This window comes from Phalacrocorax aristotelis, chromosome 11 (assembly GCF_949628215.1).
Source record: "Phalacrocorax aristotelis chromosome 11, bGulAri2.1, whole genome shotgun sequence".
NCBI lineage: Eukaryota > Metazoa > Chordata > Aves > Suliformes > Phalacrocoracidae > Phalacrocorax > Phalacrocorax aristotelis.
Window position 1 is genome coordinate 15,398,757 of NC_134286.1, and position 19,631 is coordinate 15,418,387.

A 19,631-nucleotide genomic window follows, 5' to 3' on the forward strand; every position below is an offset into this window, starting at 1 on the left:
GCTCTGGGCTGCTCAGCAAAAATGGATTACCATCCCGTGTGCTGATTATTACACTGTCTTCAGAATTCTGCTAGGCACTGTAGAAATTAAACTAAAATACAGTAACTCTGTTTTGTTAAGAGTGTCTAGCATGCCGTGGGACACTACTGAAAAAAGGTCTAGCAGTATGATCTTCCCAGCATTTGTACTCTATTTTTTTTCCCTCTTATAAAATGCTTTATTTCAGCTAATAGTCACAGGGGATTTGTTACAAGTATTTACGTCAGCCCTTCTCCCATGACTTTTGTTTCATTAATGAGACTTTAAGACCAAACTTTGTACACTCTTCCTAGATATGCAATGTAAAACTACTCTAAAACTATTTCATTCCATCTAATCTCTTCCTTGAAAATTATATCAACTGTCTGAAAATTAGACACTAGAAATGAGTCTTAAGAACTTGAAGTTGATAAGCAGTGAATACACTTAGTGCCTTATTTTGTTTTTTGTTCATAGGCAGCTGAGCTTTGATAGTTTCTGCAAGTATTTCAGCTGTGTTTTATTCATTGTAGTTATAAATCATGTTGAATCCACTTAAATTAGCCTAGTCTAAGTCAAACAGATAGACTGAAGAAAGAGTGCTTGAGCTGTGAACACTTACTGTAAAGCCTGGCTGTGCTGGCATCTGACAATATCTGCTTACTCCCCTGCAAGGCCACACATCTGGAATAAAAAGCTAGGAGATTGGCATGTGTATGCGCCTCTGACTATCCAAAGCAGTTGAACTACAAGTCAGTTCTGCTGTAAAGAGACTAATAACTGAAAATGCTTGACTGGTTCATAGAACTTAAAGCTGGTATATAATATATACTTCCAGTTCAGCATCGATTTCAAACCATTCATCTACATTTGATGCTAACGGATACAGTCACGTTTGTTGAAGAACAGTGTCAGAACCTTAATGTTGTTCTGATCCTTTGTTTCCTAGAAAGAGAGAAAAGATTTTCAGTTGGTAGTGCGTGCATAGGCTGAACTGATCTTTAGTCTAGCAGTCTTGGGGTAAATCATCAGTGCAAAAATGCAGAGAATCATATCTAAAGTACTTAGACTGAGTTACCTTTTATAATGTAAGATATTCAGTCTATACGATAGAAAGATAAACAGCACAGCCAAATGTAAGCTGGAGAATATATTGAATGCAGAGGGACAGAATTACTTATACAACATCATTATCATGCGACCAGGAAGAAGGAGGGGATCTGGACAGCGTTGTGGGGAGAGAGCATATAGAAAAAAAGACAAGTCAGTCAAGGTAACACCAACAGTACTCTAGAGAAAGCATACAGTATCAGTAGTGGGGTTACTGTAATGCAAAATATAGCAAGAGGGAAAACACCAGATAACAGCTGCTGAGAAACTGTTTTTGTTCTCACTGTGTAGATATGATGTGTTTTCTGTTCTAGGAGGATTATCAGATCTGCACAGACATTCATTAGAATGACATCTTTATATATGAATGGGAAAAAAGTATTTTTCCTTGCTTAAGTGGTCAAATGATTAATTTTAAAGCCACAGAATATAATGTAGTATTTGTATGTATAAAATACTGAAGGCCAAAAATTAAAAGGGAGAGAGACTCTTTATTAGAGGATCTTGTTAGGAGGAAATCTGTGGAAGTACTCTGCTGAGAAAAAAAAAAACAGTCAAGCAACAAATTATGACTGATGTTTTTTCTGAGAATGGTTGTGTGTCACTGCAGTTACTTGGGACAGTCAGTAGCAGAGGATATATGTGCAAGCAGTAAAATAGTGTTGAGTTTCTGAATTGTGCTGCACAAACTGCTAACAGCACACCAGGATCTTTGAAGTAATATGCTATACAAAAAGAGTTTTGCAGAGCTTAGTCAGAAGTGTTGCTGCTACTGCTCCTGTCATTACTCTTGAGGACAGTATGGTCAAGCAGGAACTGCCTGCAGTAGGCTGTTTTTAATTATCTCAGCTTGTCACTGTTTTCTAATGCCTAGCTGTGGACCCCTCTCCTGGCTCTTCCATGCTTATGGGCATCTGATGAATCCAGGAGGCTGTATGGATCTCGAGGAGATATACTGGTTTCAGGGTAAGCTGTCGAGCTAGGATTATATGAATTTAGGAGGGTTATCTGTGTTGGAAGCAAGAGTGCTGGGTAGTAGCAAACCTGTGTCCTTTGAATGAGACATTCTCTGTCTGTACAGATATGTGCAGTCCTCATTGCTCCTGGAACCTCAGGAGGATGCCATGGTATTGATTGATTAGATAAGTATTGAAGCACTTCAGTGACACACAGAGAATTGGCCTTGTCTGACTTGCCAGAACAACTGGCTTAAAGCTGTGACAAGAGCAAGAACAAAGTGTTTTCACATCTCTGCCTTATTCCAGAGCATGGCTTGGTGGCACCAGGGGAAACTAAGTCTGGAAAACTCTATAGTTCCAAGGAGCTCCATGAAAAAATTTGATCACTGATTGTTTTCCTGACCAAGGAGTGCTAACCAGGCTTGATTAAAAGGCATGATGTTTTTCTCACACTACCAAAGTGAAGTTAGATCGTGAGAGAAACAATTTTTCTGCTTATGTATCTGCCCACAGAGATTATTGTTGTTGTTAAATAAAACAAAATAGCTTTTCACTTAGCTACTGAACTAAGCAATAAAAATGTTTTCCACACATTAAGTCTCAGAATAAGCTCGTTGAAACAAGGACTTTCTTCATTTGCGTAGGTATCGCTACGCTTGTGAAGAACATACTGTTTTGGTCATTTTCATGACTGGTGACCTGGGACACAGAACAAACTGAATCGGTTATTATAAAGACAGTTAGCAGGTCAGGAGGGACCAGCAAATAGGTACTCAAAATTGTGTACTTCTAATACCCCTCTAAACTGTGATTTCCTTTCAATGTGAACAGCAATTTGCATTTTTCTGTCTCTATACTTAACACTTCAATAGGATGTGACATGTTTTTAAAGAACTGGGAAGAGCAGAGATTATAATTGAAAGAGTGGAGTGGATAATATTTACAAAACCAGGTTATTCAACCCCTGGATGAAGATCGTCCAGTCAGATGAGCCTAATTTATGCAGAAAGGAAAGTGTGCTATTTGTTGAAAGGTCTGTTCTTTGCTGTCAAGCTTGATGGATGGATTAAAGGAAAAGGAAGAATTTCATTAAAGGCACATTTCAAAGTCAGCATAAGGGATACATCTCTACAAATATTTCCAGTGAACAGGAGGCAATCTATAATGCCACTGGGTCTGAATCTGAATTCTGTTTTCTCTTATGTGGACAGAGATGGTGAATCTTTTCCCTTTATTTTAATGCTAGCCAGATGTCCATTGCCAAACACTATTACTTCCTCTCATACAAAAAATAAACTTACCTATTTATGCACTTACTCTCATTACGTGTACACTAATCCTAAGCATTCTGAAAACAAGTTTATCATCAGCCTTGTTTTTCTTGCATGACTTCAGTAGAATTGTGTCCTTCCTTCTAATGCAAAGAATTACTATTCAAGCATTTTTGTTAGGGACTGGGAGGTCATTTACCATCATCCTTTTTTAGGCAGGGAGAACTGGTTTTGTTCAGCCTTGAGAAAAGGAGGCTCAGAGGGGATCTCATCACCAGGTACCAGTACTTAAGGGCAGCTACAAAGAAGACGGAGACTCCCTGTTTACAAGGAGTCACATGGAGAGGACAAGGGGGGATGGACACAAGTTGCTCCTGGGGAGATTCCGATTGGACACGAGAGGGAAATTTTTCACAGTGAGGACAGTCACCATTGGAATAATCTCCCCAGGGCAGGGGTTGACTCGGCCACGTTAGACACTTTTAAGAGTCGTCTGGACAGGGTGCAGGGCCATCTTGTCTAGACTGTGCTCTGCCTAGAGAGGTTGATCCCTGAGGTCCCTTCCAACCTGTGATTCTGTGATTCTGTGATTCTCTAAGATGAGCAAAGAGAGCTGAAATTCTTTTGCGACTGCTTCCTTTCTCCCACTACTGTTTTTATGCTGTTCCTCCGTTGTGCCCTATTTTTGCAATCTGCATTACGTCCCCCTCTTTCTCTGCCATACAGGATCACAGAAATAAAAGCTGGCAATTATAGACTATTTGGGGATTATGTAGTACAGAGAATGAAATTCAGATCTGGAGAAACACAAACAGAGGGTGTTGCTAGTCTCACAGGTTTTAGTCCATATTTCTACCATAACACCTTTTTGTAGCTTCAGGATATCCCTATAATGCAACTGTGTAGTAATAACACCTTCAGTTGCTTAGTTTCCTTTTCTCTAACAGCCACCTATCGACTTGTTAAATAGCACCATTTTTTATCACGTTACATATCTGTGTATCAGGAAGAAAAGGTATGTAAAGGCTAAGCGTACTGATATCAGGTAGATGGGTAGAGAGGAAGTTGAGACGGTTTTTCTCCTGCAGACTTGGAAAGAACCGAGGAACATGTACTTAACATTTTGTGGAGAGACAGCTAAAAAGGGAGATAAACTTCCAACAGTAGATCTTTTTCTTGTGGATATTAATGTTCCTAATCTCAGAAGGAGTAAAAGGCAGCATCTCAATCACAAGCACAATATGCTTTTTTACGCACTGTTGGTGTGCCTAAGCTGTGGCGTGTAGCAAGTCTGCAGTGGTGAACCACCCGTGGTACTCCACCGGGAAGCTGTGCATGACTTGCAGCACCGTGATGTTCTGTGGAGACAGAAGGTTAAAAAGCAGGGTACAGTAAGTGGCCACGATCCAGCTGTTTTCACAGAGGAAAAAAAAATATTCTGAGCTGTGGGAGGTTAGTTTAAAAAGGAACAATTAAGTTTCTCACAATGATTTACCTCTATTGAACAAAGCCATAGGGCATAGGGGAGTGAAGTTAAAACCCAGAAAGGCAGCACTTTCTTGTGCTCCATCTCTGCTTATGTAGGACTGATACTATATTAACTGTATAGAAGCTCTGAGGTTTTTGAACAGTTGTCAGACACAGCGGAATCTCTGCATGATCACAGCTTGAAAAATATGTAATTCTTTGCTATTTTACCTATATTTGTTTATTTTTTACAGAAAGGGTAGGAACATAAATTAAATTATCAAAGGCAATGATGGGAAAAATTGATTGGAATATTTTAAAATATATGGCAAGATAAATTTTTGGGGCTGTATTAAACTGTAAGCATAAAAACTACTGAAAGGCAACTTCTCTCAGTAGGCTTTGTGCCTACTGTTTCTTCTGTGCTTTAACTAGACTATGCTTCTTTACACAGTTAAATAGCATTATTTTTTTCTCCAAATATCTTACTGCGGCCTAGTCTTTGTCTTGTATTCCTTTGTTTGACTGTGATCCTTAAACTGCTGCTCTTTATTCTTTGTGATGTTCTTCAGCCTGAACTGTCAATTTATGTTTTTTCAACTGTCTTTTCACTTATTTCCCAAATATATATCCTATAGTCGTCTTTGGTTGCATGTTTGTACAACCGATGGTAAATATATCACTCTGCTTACCTTGTAAAGTAGCTTACTTTATGTGCATGCGGTTTCCAGCTGGAAAGAACTTGTCAATGCCTCAGGCTGTTGTTTCTGTTTCTTGCTTTTACAGCTATCCTTGTAAACAAGAACTATGTCTACATTTAGATTTAAATTTTGCTAGGGGGCTTTTGTATTCCAATTGAAGAACCTGTAGTTGGAACAGACCTCTAAATATATTATATAAATGCAAAGTTATAATATATGATTCTGTGATTATTTAATTATTTTATGTTTGTTTTTTCCACAGACAGGTACTTCTAGTACACTAAATGAGTTTTTGTTTTTAAAAAATGTTTTATGTTTGAATAATGTATCTACTGTTACAATTAATAACAGTATATTTCAGGCTATTTGCTTTGTTAGGTTTGGGGCTTCTTTTCTGTGCAGGTTGTGGTATTCACTACACTACTGTCGAAGCAGCTGTGATCGTAACTGTTCGAAGTGTTGGACAGGAGCAGCAGCGGCTCCCTGTTCATGTCTCAGTTTTCTGTGAGTTGGACAAATGTGTTATTGCACCCCTGAAGCGCAGGCCTCAGAACTGTATTCGGGATCCAGTTTTACAAGAGGGATCTAATAGAAGTGCGTTATCATGGTGCTTCAGTCTTTGCCAAAGCATATGTATTCATACGCACCCTGCTTCTTAAACACGATTCAGAACCAGCTGCACTTCCAGAGATTCACACTGTAATCATAAAAGGGGACAACCAAATTATAGCTGAGTCAGCAGATGCTTTTGCATTAGTGATCTGGATAGCCTCCAAGCCAGCAGTAATCATAAGAATAACTGATTATTTGTATGAGTGGAAGATGGGAAAGACCGTATGGAGGAAAAATGTATCTCCCTAAAGGATAAAAAAGAGGTGGTCTGGGGTGTGTGTATGAGTCAGGTCTATTTCTCTATCACATGATTTTGTACTTTTATTCACTCTTTTCAAAAATTGTTCTCTCATTTCTTAGAACTTTTGTAAAAATGTATTTTCAGATTATGAGAACAGTTGAATTACTTTATAGGTCTGCCTTTAAATTTTTGCTGTTTTTTTTAATGCAGTTATTTTCATAGATGAAAAGAATCTGTGTAATATGGATTATTCCAGCTGTGACCAAATTCCACTGTAGTCATTTGACACACTTTCATTATGTTTAGTTTGTCTCTGGAGCCATTGGGTTAGTTCTAGATTTGATATTAAGTCTTTCCAGTAGTTCTCTCCCTGGCTAGCCTCAGATATTATGCTAAATATTTACAAGAGAGGGAACTTTTCTAAATCTTAGGAGGTTTAGAAGATAAGCACGAGATTTGGAGATGAACACAATGTAATTCTGTGTTGAGGTTTTGGGTTTTGTTTCAACGGCAACAATAAACATCTGAGGAAATCACAGAACCACAGGGTGGCTGAGGTGGGCAGGCATCTCTGGAGAACAGCCAGTCCAACCCTGCTCAGAGCAAGGGCAGCTACAGCAGGATGCCCAGGGCTGTGTCTAGTTGGGTTTTGAATACCTCCAAGAGTGGAGACTACACAGCCTGTCTGGGCAACCTGTTCCTGTGTTCAATCACACTTTTCTTAGGTTTAAACTATGTTTTAACTGTGTTGACTGGAATTGATGGAATGGTAAAGTTATGGAGCCTTTCACTTTTAAGCCTCTTACATACAGCTTGGATTTTGTTAACATCTAAATGACAATCATGTGTTCTTAAACTACACTTAATATTCAAATGAAGATTTCTGCCAATGTTGTGGCTATTCTGTGCATTAATGCTGGCCAGTGCATCTCTTACTGGGAAATTTCTATAACAATAATTTTTCTTATGAAAATGCATGGTTTTTGTTCTTAATATACTTGAAAGTTTAATAAATCTTTGGCATCCTTACAAGGAATGTTAATATTAGTATTTCCATACTTGTAATGAAAACAATTTTCATGCAGGCAAACTAGTGATCTGCTTAACATGATACAGTAGGTCACCAGCAGATGGGAATGAAAGCCAAGAGTCTTGATTATCTATTATCTACCTCTAACTTGCTGACAAACAAAATCAAAAAAGAAGTTGCCAGTGAATTGTACAAAGTTCTGTCTTTCTGAATGTACGTTTCAAAAAATTGTAAAGTTACACTGTGCAAAATAAAGGAAAATAAAGGCATACTTTTTCCTGGCAAAAATAAGCCAAAAGTAAGTTATAAGCTCTGAAAATACAGCATTCTGTTACTTTTGTGTGTAGACAACACTGCACTGCTTGTATACCCAAATTTTGTTTGTATTAAAGTACTTACATTGGAACTAAAATATTCAGCCATGGTTTGAAAATAGGTTGTAGTTGCTACTCCTGTGTAAGCTGCCAGTCTAGATTTATATTTTGAACTTACATGATTTCCTCTATTTTTTTTTTTCTCTGATGCATAGTGAGGCAGGTGAGCAAAATAATTATGTAAGGACAGCTTGTACTGCCACCACTTAGAGCCGTACATTTAGAATTCTTGCAGTTAAAGCCAAATCCATTAGATGGTGCCATGCTGTAACTGGAATATTCTCTTCATATGCTTAAAACTAGCTGTATATCTGGCACGATCTTAAATGACTAAACCTATTCTTCTAGCGCATTGACTTGTATTGGTCAGCCTTAGTCATTATGCGCAAAACCCAGACGATAAATTAAATCTGTAGAATTTTTTTATTTGTTTCAATGAAAAGACTGCACCATCCTGAAAATTCAACAAAAGAGAAGGCAATGGCAGGACAGATTTACTGCCCCTTTTTCAGTTGAAAGCAGTGTGCAATCTAAATGATTTACTTGTTTGCTAGCCCTGCATGGTGCTGTCTCCTGGGTTATCATTCACCTAAATGGCCAATGTAGTACAATGAAAATGATAGTGCAGTTACAAATTCACAGCAATTTACTGGTTAGAATCTGAAACTGGTAAATTATTTAATTTCCATTTTTTCAGTTACTGTTCAAGGTTGAAAACTTAGACATGGCACGTTAAAAAATAGAAAAGAATTTAGCAGCTTTGGAAGCTCAGGCTGTAAAACTGGTGATAAAAAATTGGGCTTTATTGTGTATGTAGATGTAATATACTTAAGCTTTTGTATGGCATTTGACTTACTACTGTGTGATATTCTGATAAAAAACTAACACTCTACGGTATCAGCAAAGCCCATCTTAAAAGGATTAAATGCTAGTTAACTGAAAGATATCAAAAAAGTAGTTGTTAATGGGGCATCATCATTTAAATGGGAGTGTTTTTACCATGTTCCTGTGGGAATGGTAGGAGGCCTGACTCCCTGCATTTTCACATGTGAATGATAGATATAAAATCATTGCTAGTATCTAAGGGTGACATAAAAATTGTCAGGGTGGCAGGTCGTGACCTGGTCAGGGCACCCTTGAAGAGGAGTTTGGGTTACTCAGCCAATGTGACCTCAGCCCATGCAAACAGATCTACCTATTCATTTTAGTTAGTACAGACAAATGCAGAGTTATAAATCTGGATAGTTAGGAACAAGCAATGCAATCTATATAAAAATGGGGGCTGTATTCTGAGAAGTGAAAATTGAAAATAAGCCATAGGTGAATTTTAGTGATGATGTTAAGACAATGTAAGTCCTTGTTCTTGAAGGAAGATTCTTCCCTGCTATTTCCATTGGCATGTGGCCATGTGGTCACCCAAATGAGGACTAAGTATTTTCTTTACTAGGTCAGTGTTAAGCTGGATCAGTTTCCTTACCTGGCTGAATGTGTGGCCTCATAAGTGCTTGTGCTTGGCAGAGTTGGGAGCTGGGGAATAATTGGATTGCCTTTTTCAGTGGAATTCATAATTGATTATGAAAGCAAACCCTGTCACCACACCGTTCAGCAGGAGCTCCTGCTAAGAAGCCTTGAATAGTAACACTGCTGAGTAATGCAAAGGAACTAGGGAAAGGTTTCATGGGCTTTCAGGTTAATCCAGAATACAGGTATTAGTGCTTCCTCTAACAAAATGGTAACCTACATATCACAGATTTTTTAATTAGCTATCATAAACTTATTTGAGTTTTGTTTGCATCTTCTTTAGACCTGCATTGAGACTGTATGAGAGACAGTTGCCGCTATCTTTTCTGTCTTGATATTTCATATCCAGTGATGCAGAGAATAAATTCAAGGTACCATTGTTAGGCTTTATTTCCTTTAAAAATCTAAGATAATAGAGACTTTGTTAGACCAATCTCAATTATTTTTTTCCTGTTTGGCTACCAAATGTTTTAAAAAACAAAATTCCTCAGATAAATGAGCATAAATAGATCTTAAAAAATGCGAAGCAAAAGAAAAAGGAAGGAAGGAATAGGTCAAGTTTTGGAATTAGTATATTAATTAATAATCTTCCACCTCTGGAGACCTTGCTTCAGAAACAGATTAGGACAGGTGAAATGAGCCTGGTCCACTCAATTTGATTCCAAGAAGACATTTGTCCAAATTACAAAACCAAGCCAGAGTCTGGCCCAGTTTTCCATAACTGACAGGTTCTGCTCAGGAGAGGTTCAGTAGCTGAACAGTGGGGATACTGGAGGTCAGGACTAAACTGCGTCAGCAGAACTCCAGGGGGGAGTTTTCACTGGGTTATGGATGCCTCTCTGAGGTTGGCAGGTTGGGCTATTTCTTTGTCTCAGCCAAAGCTGCCGGAAACTGCTGAGAGTTGTGACAGCCTTTTTCAAAATTTTGACTTTTATTATGTTATGTAACCACAAAATACTGGTGACAAACTGAATTGCACTAACAAAAAGGCTTTCTAACAGCACAACTCACACTTTGACTTTACTTTATGGCTAGGCAGCCTGTGTTATAGACAGTGAATTGTTAGGGTGCATAATGCTTGATCATCTACTTAAATATTTGTTCTTTTAGCCTTTGAAACTTAAGATACTTGTTTAAATAGAAGTCTTTATGAATTTGAGGGGCCTGTTTCCATAGGCCAGTTCAAGTGGTCTAATTGCATTTAATTATTACAGTGGATCATGATTTTATCCCTCTACAGCTGTAACAAATTACATACCTGGACTTGTGCAAAGCATTTGACACTGTCATGCACGACATCTTTGTCTCTAAATTGGAGAGACATGGATTTGATGGATGGATCACTCAGTGAGTAAGGAGTTGGCTGGATGGTCACACTCAAAGAGTTGCAGTCAGTGGCTCGATGTCCAAGTGATGACTGGTGATGACTGGGGTTCCTCAGGGGTTGGTATTGGGGCCGGCACTCTTTAACATCTTTGTTGGTGACATGGACACTGGGATTGAGTGAACCCTCAGCAAGTTTGCTGACAACACCAAGGTGTGTGGTGTGGTCAACATGCTGGAGGGAAGGGATGCCATCCAGAGGGACCTTGACAGGCTTGAGAGGTGGGGCTGTGTGAACATTGTGAAGTTCAACAAGGCCAAGTGCAAGGGCCTGCACATGGGTTGGGGCAATCCCAAGCACAAATACAGGCTGGGCAGAGAACGTATTGAGAGCAGTGCTCAGGAGAAGGACTTGGGGGTGTTGGTGGATGAGAATCACAGAATCACACAGAATCACAGGTTGGAAGGGACCTCAGGGATCATCTAGTCCAACCTCTCTAGGAAGAGCACAGTCTAGACAAGATGGCCCTGCACCCTGTCCAGACGACTCTTAAAAGTGTCCAACGTGGCCGAGTCAACCCCTGCCCTGGGGAGATTATTCCAATGGTGACTGTCCTCACTGTGAAAAATTTCCCTCTCGTGTCCAATCGGAATCTCCCCAGGAGCAACTTGTGTCCATTTCCCCTTGTCCTCTCCATGTGACTCCTTGTAAACAGGGAGTCTCCGTCTTCTTTGTAGCTGCCCTTAAGTACTAGTACCTGGTGATGAGATCCCCTCTGAGCCTCCTTTTCTCAAGGCTGAACAAACCCGGTTCTCCCAGCCTATCCTCGTATGGCAGCTTCCCAGTCCTCTGATCATCTTGGTGGCCCTTCTCTTGTCCTCACAAGCACTGAATAGAGTGGGATAATGACTTCTTTATCTCTGCTGGTGATGCCCTTTTGATGCAACTGCATCAAAAGCTCAACATGATCTGGCAATGTTCACTTGCAGCGCAGAAGGCCAACCCTATCCTGGGCCACATCAAAAGAACCGTGACCAGAAGGTTGAGGGAAGTGATTCTCCCCCTCTACTCCGCTCAGGTGAGACCCCACCTGGGGCACTGCGTTCAGCTCTGGGCCCCCCAACAGAAGGACATGGACCTGTTGGAGCGAGTTCAGAGGAGGCCCACAAAGATGATCTGAGGGTTGGATCACCTCTCCTATGAAGAAAGGCTGAGAGAGTTGGGGTTGTTCAGCCTGGAGAAGAGAAGGCTGCGGGGACACTTTATTGCAGCCTTTCAGTACTTAAAGGGAGTTTAAAAGAAAGCTGGAGAGGGACTTTTTACAAGGGCATGTGGTGATGGGACAAGATGTAATGGCTTTAAACTGAAAGAGAGTAGATTTAGATGAGCTATAAGGATTAAAATCTTCACCGTGAGGGTGGTGAGCACTGGAATGGGTTGCCCAGTGAAGTTGTGGATGCCCTGGAAGTGTTCAAGGCCAGGTTGGTTGGGGCTTTGAGCAACCTGGTCTAGTGGAAGGTGTCCCTGCCTGTGACAGGGGGGTTGCAAGTAGATGGTCTTTAAGGTCCCTTCCGACCCAAATCATTCTATGATTCCCCATGTAAGAGCAAAAGAGGAGGATTATATCACAAAGTTCTTGTCCTCCTTTTAGCCTGCAAGATCTTAGAAATGCAGAATGAGGAGGTGCATCGAATACTCATATTACATGATTATTCTAACAAACATTTGTTTGTGATATGGTTGTCTTCACTGCTTAGACTCAGCTTGCTTGAGAAAATAGCTAAGCATCTGCTAGTCACTGCAAAATCCTACAAAATAAAGACTAAAATTTTACCTCAACTGACACCAATCAGTGAAGTAGATGCTGCAGAAACACTGAAGAGAATTTTAACAGTCTTAATTGCATGTTAAAGTCAAATAATGGGGCATCTTAGTGGGGCAGTGAGTTAAAGGGAAGAAAAAAAGGATTTTTTTTGGTCAGTTATTATTCTTCTATTATTATTCTTAAATTGCTCAAATGTTTTACATATTGCAATCTATGCTAGTTTGTTTGGCACTGTTTAAGGTGATTTGAGAATGCACTTCAATGTTGATAGATTGTTATGACCAGTGTGAGCACATCAGCTTTTCAGTCTGAAGTAGAATTGCTTAGTATAAACATTTACTTTTTTGAATTTGAAACTTTATTAAAAATGTTACAGTTCCTGCAGATTTTTTTTTTAACTGGGACTATAAAATAGTAGTTGTGTTTCAGAACCCAGTAACCAAAATTTTAAAACTGGCTAGAATGCTTGTTAGGAAGGTGACTGAATTTTAAGGTGAGTTTTGTATCAGAGCAAATAATTTTCGTGAATGTGATGTCTTCATGAGATGTGAACTCTGATAATATTTATGAACTCTTGAAGCTGAAACTTGATGACAACAGCAAATACTGACTGTGGAGATGTATCAGATACAGATACTGTTGCAATTAGAGGAAACACAAAAATACCTTATTGAAGTAAAAGCAGCAAAGTTCTTTATATTCCACTCCAGCCACTTCCTCTTTTCAGTGATCTCTCAAACTGAAAGTAGTAACTGCTAACGAGGAATCCGCCTGGTTTTCAGATGAATAATGCTTACATTATCAGGAACCTCACATTTATTCGGCTACTTCAGATGCTGGATTTTCCCAGATATTTTGTCAAGATGTTTCTACTATTACCAGAAAAGAAAGAAATAAAAGCAGCATGTCTTAACAACCACAAGAGATAGATAGTGTTGCATTACGTCACTACATCCATTTAGTCTTCAGGTTGAAAAGATCGTATTCATTGTTCTCAGTGCTTACAGCTTCTGTGTCAGGTGTGGTAGTGCAAACAAAGTTGTCTTTACTGCTGCAGTTGTGTACTTACATGATAAAGTTATGAACAGAAATGACTGGGAGTTGCACTTACTTTTATTGGCTGTAAAAAAAAATATACAAGGCAGAAAAGCATTTAGGCGAGTGTTATATTCCAGTGCTTCCCAACAGACTTGGAAGGAAAGTGAATTTCGGAAGAAAAAAAAAAAATTACCATGAAGTTCTGACGGCAGTCACATTTTTGTCATTTCTAAAATCCTGCTTTATTTTATTAATGGTGGGGTGTCTAGACAATTATCCTGGTAAATAAGGATGATTATTTGATTATTGCAATATAATTAATTATTGTAATATAATTTAAGGGCAAACTTCAGCTTCATCTGCTGTTTCTCCTGATATGAGGAATCAAGGAGGTATATATACGGATGTTGGAGAGAGTGGAGATAGTGACAGCAAAGAAAGCTCCGCTGTCCAGATTGGTAGCCAGAAGATATCTTCTCTGACCCTTTGTTTGTTAATCATTAATTTTATTTTTTTTAGGTTGTAAACATTCTTTGAAGAAAATCTTTGCTGACTGCATTTTGTTTTCTTTTTCTTTTTTTTTTTCTCCTTTTTCCTGCTGACTCAGTCCATCAGCTTCCATTTAGCTAGGCAAGAAATTCAAGGAAACATTCCAAGAACAGCACGGAGATACATACCCCTTCTGAAATACTATGAAATTAAATTAATCCATTGTATATTTAAAGTGTAGACTTACTAAAGAATGAGTAAATTGTGCTGTTATAGACATTCTAGAAGAAGATAGTTAAACTGTATTAACAGTGGAGTGCATGTATGTAAAAAATTTGTTACAAAGAGAAAATAAATATGACCAGGCAGAATGTGATGGAACAAAATTACTTATACTCCACAGTCGGACAGATGTTTGGGTTTAGTGAAATAATATTTACAGATAGGAACTTACCTCCGTATACACATGTAAACCCTTTTACAATAAGTTTATTCAATTGCTTTTCACCAAAGATCTTACTGGCATGCACCCAACACAGATTGAAGCCTGTGAATCAAAGCCGAAGAGTCACAATTCCCTAATGCAGACTGTAGAATTTATTTCACATGAGCAATGAGTGTTGGGAAATCCCTGAAGCCAGAGAAGAAATGGTGCACACTTCATAAACTTTCTTCCACTTACCTGCTCTATTACAAGATATACAGGAGAAGAGTCATGTTCTTACCAGGCCTTATCTGAATCTTTGAAAGAGTGCATGATCCAATTAATTTCCATTTATAATTCAGTTGTCTTTTAGTGGCTATTGACAGTGCTCGTTTATAAAAACACGTTTGGATTATTTTACCACCAGAATATACGGTACTGGGAAAGTAAGCAGAAGCATTTGTTGCTGCTTTTAAGCAGGGGCTGCTTAAAATGGTACAACCTAATGGAAACTTCTCTGCAGTTTTCTCCAAGGGTAATAAAGTTGTGAAGAATGAGCTTTTTCTCAGTAATGTCTCAATGCAGAAGAAATTTGGACGAAGACGATTAGTATAAACATCAATATTTCTCTATTATGGAAATATCCTAGGTGCTATACACATGAAAAATGCAGGTGGTTTTGAACCACTTTATAAAACGCATGCTGAAGACACAAACATAATAAAAAAATCTTGGGTATTTCTGTGGTACAGCTGATTATTCACGGTGGGCTGGGGACATATAAGCTGTGGCATCTGTCCCATTGTTGGTATTCTTGAGTACACACAGCCAGCCGTTACCCTACGGCTTTAATTCACTAATGTTTATTGCTTAGCAATGGAAAAAGTTAGCATTTTGCCTGACTAAAGGACCTTCTGCATGTGTTTGTGTGGAACCCATTCCCCAGGTGGAAATAAGGAACCACCCCTAGAAGAGAAACCCAGACCAGTATATAAACCCAAACAGTATACAAAGACACAGTACTCCAATTGACAGTGATACTTGACGCAGGATTTCAATCTGAACAGAAGACTCCTTTGAAAGATATTCCTCTTCTACTGAGTACTGCAAATGCCCTATACATAAAATCCCATGAGCCCTATTTTTATCTTGGACAGCAGTAAGAAAGAGGGGATTTGGGGGGGTTTGGGTTGTTTGTTTTCTCCCCCCACCCCGAAAGTGTGTATCACTCATCTAGGAGGCAGATGGTCACAGTGGTCATACTCCCCGCTTTGTAACTGGCACTTGGTTTTGGCATGCTAATGATTTCTTGTTCCCAAAAATAGCTTTACAGACAGGGTCAATTATATTTTTGGATTGTACAGCGTGTAGAGCAATTAGCTGCACAAGGCAGTTGGTCTATAATGCAGTACACCCCTTCTTCATAATTGGCACCTTTTTGATATCCCATTTATAACAGAGGGGTCTATCTTTACAAACAGTTCCTTGTATTAGCATGCAAATGCACTGGCTCCCCCCAGATAGTTTTACACACAGAGTCAATTCTATTTTTGCATTGCAGGACGTGTGGACTAATTAGCTATAGAGAAATGGGGCACTTGTCTTCAGATTTCAAGATCTTACTGCACTAAGTGATTTTGAGACACTTTCAAGGGCAGACCGGTAAGTAAAATTATAGAAAAAGATTGTACTGGCACATCTCTCAGGCTTTCATTTGAATGCAAAATGAAACATTTTATAGTTATGTTGTGTGATTATCCTTCACTGTCTAGATCACTCTGAAGTGGATAGGGTCAGATGCCACACACAGTACTCTGCAGATCTGGGTGAAAACTGCACATGTGGGTTTGGTCAGTTGGGAAACATCCTAGAACCAATGCGGTTAATAATGTCCTCAGATTCAGGTAGTAGTTCAGATTTTAATGGGCATGTTATTGGTAACTGCTCACTGGTTCATTAACTGTTTTGATATCAACAAACACTTCTGTTCACACAGCTAAAAGTTTTATTTTTGAACATAAAAACACCTGAACTGTTCTCTCAGGAGAGTAGGTAAACGGGGAGGAAAAGTTTTCATACATGGTATTCAAGGCAAGATTTCTCCTTAAAGTGTTCCAAATTGAGCTGTAGCTCTGCTAAAAAAGTGGTGCTAAACATCAAAATGAATTTAAGCTGGCATTTTATAAAATTATTTTTCTTGTATGTAACAAGACTACAAATGAAGAAACAGAGGACACGGTGAATTTGCTAGGCTGTCTGTAGTCTTTATGACAGAATGGTCATCTGTAAAACATTGGTCAGAGGTACAGTATAGTTACTGTAAATACTTCTCATTTCGAGTATGCTGAAAAATCATGTTGTACTGGATGTTAGCAAGTGGTCCCTGGAGTACTGGGGGCTAGGAGGTTTAGTTCTGGGTTTTAGTTAATATGTTTTTAAAGTGAGGAATGCTCCATTCATCCATCCATTGACTTATTTATTTATTTTCCTTAATACCCTCTCATATGTTACTGGGGGAGCAGAGAGGAGATAAGAAATAACAACACCAGCAGGGAATGAATGAAAATTATAGATTTTAAGCTACCCTAACAGAAAGGTTCCTGCACTAGCCTCTATTACAGGTTTGGAGACTAAGTGATTGTATGTTCTTTTCACACCAAGGAAGAAAATCACACTTGTTCTTGATATCTAATAATGATACTACACAGTATGCACAGTCTGAAATCAAGCAGAGAAAAAAGATAGGTTTCCTGCTGCCCAAGGGGACTGATATGATTTATACACATTTCTGAAACATCTTTAAGAATGGATTCAAATGCTGGAATCATTTTAGAATACAGCAGAATCTATGGAGTAAATGTTTCCGTAGCCTCAATCAGTACTGTCATTGGGACATGGCTTATGCTGCTCTCGCTGAAAGTATGGCTACTTGTAAACTACAGCCCCAAGTGTTGGAGGATTTTCATGGTATTAATAAAAAAAAAAAAAAAAAAGACATAACAGCCTGTGAAGGGGAGACACTTTAACAGAAATGCTTTTAGGAAAAGCTTTGGCAGTTTAGCTATTTTATTTCTTGACAATGCATGCATACTATATGCTATACACTTATACAATATATACATACTATACATACATAGGTATTATATGAGTTACGGCTCCTAGGTGAGAAAAAAAGGAGAGGCAATAGGTAGAGACGTAGCTCTGCCATCACTGTACATAGGTGCTGCCACTGAGATTTGTCACTGCTGGAGACTAGTAGCATGTTAACGTCTCCTGGGCCGGGAAAGGAAATTCTTCTGTGGACTATGTCTTTGGTCAGAGAAAAAAAACAAATCTAGTTTTCTTCTTTTCTTAGGTGAAATGTCAAAATTATTACCAATGTAGTTGTTTGGCAAACAGGTTAACTAAGCTATTTGCATAATTTAAAGGTTAGGTTTTTAACCTAATGGTTTTGCAAACTTCTGTTTTCTAATCAAAAGTCAAATAGCTTACCCAACATTATAAAATGTAATTTCTTGCAAGTCAGAATTGTTTCTCCATATGAAATATGGAGAATATTAGCATATTTTTTATAAACTTCAGCAAAATATGAAATCAGTTTGTTTGTTTAAACAAAACCCTGAAAAACTAGAAATCATGTTTTGTATCATTCTAGGTTTTGCTGGAATGTACCTAAGACTAAGATGCAAGTTTAAAGCTTATGCAGGAGTGGTTTTCTTAGTCCAATGAATTTTGTCATGACTTTGTGAGAGAAAAATAGCAAGAGTTATTTGAAAACTGGGAGTTCTGTGTTGTTTCAAATCATATTTGGAGATGTTTTTTATTTGGTTAACAGCAATGCCTTGTGCTTTAGTCAAGAGGCAGGGTTAGCCTAGGATACTGCTTGTTGCTGAGTTTATCAGAAACACATTTTCTCCCCCCTACCTGTGAACACACAGTGTAAGTGTTCCTCTTCAGAGAGGCTGCTGCTTCGGATTTCACATAAGATCACTTCGACTTCTTACCTCAGGATGTGCATCTTATCTCTGTCTTTCCAGAGCATCACTCGCTCCTAAGAAATTTGTCCTCTGTGAAAACAAACCCTTTAACAGAATAGAACAGCAGATAGATGACCACATATATTATGGCATATGATGTATCCACATTAGTGAAAATAGAAGTGCTTTAATCATAATTTGAAATAACTTTAATTAAACAAACTTTTGCTCTTTCACTGATCATAATCTTAAATCATGATCTGTAGGTCTAGAGATCATGATTTATAGATCTCTGTTATCTTGGTCATATCAAGATAATAATCTTGATCCCAAGCAATGGCATCTACATCCTGGGAAATTATTGGGAGTGGTTACTATTTAATCAGCATTTAAATAAGATGCTCTCAGCCATCATTACATTTATTTATATATTGGTGAGCAATTGTGGATCAGAAACTGGATTCAGATTGACTAAGGACAGTAATTTTGGTGGAATTCAAATAACTCAGGTTTTTTTTTGAAAATGTATCTCTGCTTATGATTTATGTTACATCCTTTAAAATATTATTGGTAGGATGGGACTAACAGCACAACAAATTATCAATCTGGTTAACATAGCTAATGCACTAACTCTGAATTTACTTGCAATTTGGACGAGAACATTTCTAATTTATTAAAGGAATAGGTGCATGCTACTTTTGTCTCAAATTCTGGTGGCTCAGCTGCTAATGTCTTTTCCATGTGACATTAAAAGTGATATGAATATATCATATCCAAGCTTAGTTAGAAAAGCACCGATCTCATGTAGGTGTCTTGAGGATGGCAGATGGTCATGTCTTTGTATCAATGATACAAATTAACATGATGTTTATTTTTAGCGATGCAAATTCAAAAAAGCATCTTCAGGTTCTCAGGGGAATATTAACTTGAAGGATAGTTAGCATTTATCTTAAATCTTTAATTTATAGAAAGATCTTGTAATAAGTTATTTCTGAATAAAATCCATGAGATAAGCTCATTAATATAATTCTGGAGCCAAGTATAAGGTATTCTGTCATACATCTCACAGCAGAAAGGCAGTGTCTCCATGGATGTGCACATATCTCTCTGCTCTTCATGTCAATTATATGTATAAAGGTATTAATCTCTAGATGCAGCTGTATCAATGCCTGATGCAAAGCAGCTGTCTCTCAAGGGCTAGTCCCACGGAAGAGCAATAGACTCCTGAGGCCTGGTCTATTACAAATTAA

The 19,631-nt window shown here is 38.4% G+C and overlaps 1 long non-coding RNA gene across 1 annotated transcript in view; it reads left to right on the plus strand.

The window, feature by feature from the left end:
• The window catches only part of LOC142063371 (uncharacterized), a 54,471-nt gene extending 37,095 nt beyond the window's left edge, over positions 1-17,376 (plus strand). Inside the window, exon 3 of the long non-coding RNA XR_012662743.1 lies at positions 15,966-17,376. This is a non-coding gene — a long non-coding RNA (uncharacterized LOC142063371). The remainder of the gene's footprint in view (positions 1-15,965) is intronic.
• Positions 17,377-19,631: the final 2,255 nt, after the last annotated feature.